Here is a 2,577-nt window from a genome sequence, read left to right as displayed (position 1 = left end):
ACACACACACACACACACACACACACACACACACACACACTAACTGAACATGGTGGTGTGTGCCTGGGGTCCCAACTAGCCAGGAAGCTGAGGTGGGAGGAGGGACCCAGGAAGCTGAGGTGAGAGGATTGCTTGAGCCTGAGAGGTGGAGGCTGCAGTGAGCCATGATCATGCCACTCACTCCAGCCTGGGCAACAGTGAGACCCTGTCTCGAAAAAAAAAAATCAATTTATCTACTTTTTACTTTTTTTTTCTTTTTTGCCGGTGGTTGTAAAATAGATTATGTAATCTGTGTTTTTCAAATAAGTTGTTTAATGTAAACAGTGTCATAGCATTCTTTCCTATATCCCGTTATTTTTTAATGCAGTAGAGTCTAATTCCTTACCATATTAGTAGCTAATGTTGGAAACCTTTTTGAGGCACATAACTGTACATGTTAAAATTACTTATTTTTTTGTATGTGTTCCTAGGGCTTTAGTTAGACTTACTCTTTAAGGGAGCTGAAGCTGTTACACAATCACAAATAATGCTTTAATGTTTCTGTTTTTCTTAAATTTTGTCTATGTAACACATAAATCATTATAATACATAATGGAAAATTCATGATGTGTAAAATGAAAGCCCCCTACTTCAGTCCCCAAGACAGTCAACATTTCCCCATTTTTTGTGTGTATTCTTTCAGCAGTAGTCTATGCATAGACATGCAATGATTATGTTTATCTTAATCTTATTTTTTGAAGATTTTTCTTTATGAGTACATCAAAGAGCCTCATTCTTTAGTATTTTAGTCTACAGATGTAAGTTATTAACTATGCCATTATTTAACCATGTCTACACATTCTGCTTATTTTCAGTATTTTGCAGAAGATAATTCATGATCTGTGTATCTTATGCCACAAGGATTAAAATATATATCAGTTATCCCTTGCTACAAAATAATATCAAAATTTAGCAGCTTAAAACAAATATTGGGCCAGGCGTGGTGGCTCACGCCTGTAATCCAAGCACTTTGGAGGCCAACGCGGGCGGATCACCTGAGGTCGGGAGTTCAAGACCAGCCTTGCCAACATGGTGAAACCCCGTCTCTACCAAAAATAAAAAAAATTATCTGGGTGTGGTGATGCATGCCTGTAATTCCAGTTACTTGGGAGGCTGAGGCAGGAGAATTGCTTGAACCCCGGAGGCAGAGGTTGTGGTGAGCTAAGATCACGCCATTGCACTCCAGCCTGGACAACAAGAGCAAAACTCCGTCTCAAAAAAAAATTATCACCAGTTTCTGAGCCTCAGAAATCTGAGAGTGGTTTAGCTGGGTGATAGTCTCGTGGTTTTCGTCAAGCTACCAACCAGGGCTACAATCTTTCGAAGGTGTCGCTGGGGCTAGATTTGCTTCCCACGAGACTCAACAGCTGTTAACAGGAGACCTCCGTTGGTTGTCACGTGTTCCCCTCCAGAGGGCCTTTCACAACATGGCGGTTAATTTGTCCCCAGAGCAAGCAACACCAGAGGGCAAGGCTGAAGCCATGATGTTTTTTGTAACCTAGCCTCTGGAAGTGTCATATCAATTCTCTATTTTGTTACTCACACAGACCACCAAGTCTGCTTACACGCAAGGCCTGAATTCTAGGAGGTAGACATTTTTTTTTTTTTTGAGATGGAGTCCCACTTTGTCGCCCAGGCTTAGCTCACTGCAACCTCCGCCTCCCAGGTTCAAGCGATTCTCCTGCCTCAGCCTCCCAGCTAGCTGCAATTATAGGCCCCTACCAGCCCACTGGGCTAATTTTTGTATTTTTAGTAGAGACCGGGGGGTTTCACCATGTTGGCCAGGCTGGTCTCCAACTCCTGATCTTGTGATCTGCAGAGGTGGGCATTTTTAAGTGTCATCTGGAAGGAGGCTATCACAACCTAGAAGTTAAAAGCATTGATACTCTGAAATACAGCATGTATAACATTTAGTAGGATGTGCACTAGCTATGTTTTGGTAATACCATTAATAAGTAATGTTATTTTCGTCATCTCCCAGATTTCTGGAAGATTGCTCTAGAGGAGTAAAGCATCTTAGCGTATTTTCTGCCTAAATAAACTATCTCATTAACAAAGTTGAGAATAAATTTATTTATTTATTTTTTGACAGGGTCTCACTTTGTCCCCAGGCTGATGTGGAGTGCATTGGCACGATCATAGCTCACTGTAACCTTTAACTCCTGGGTTCAAGTGATCCTCCCATTTCAGCCTCCCAAGTAGCTAGGACTACACATGCATATCATCACACCTGGCTAATTCTTAAAATTTCCATAGAGACAAGGTCTCACTACTTCTCTTTCTATGGAAAGAGACAAGGTCTTAAATTCCTGGCCTTAAGTGATTCTCCTACCTCGGCCTCCCAAGGTGCTAGGCAAATTTTAATCTTTCAGGCAAAATATTTAGACAGTATTAGTGGTTGTATTAGGGATTACAATGTACATACATTTAGAGTCTACTTAGAATCAATGTTCTGTGACTAAAAGTGGAATATAGAAACTTGGCTCGGCCGGGCGCGGTGGCCCAAGCCTGTAATCCCAGCACTTTGGGAGGCCCAGG

Source organism: Sapajus apella, unplaced genomic scaffold, assembly GCF_009761245.1.
Source record: "Sapajus apella isolate SASKATOON/1434 unplaced genomic scaffold, GSC_monkey_1.0 scaffold12, whole genome shotgun sequence".
NCBI lineage: Eukaryota > Metazoa > Chordata > Mammalia > Primates > Cebidae > Sapajus > Sapajus apella.
Note: the sequence above shows the minus strand (reverse complement) of the source record.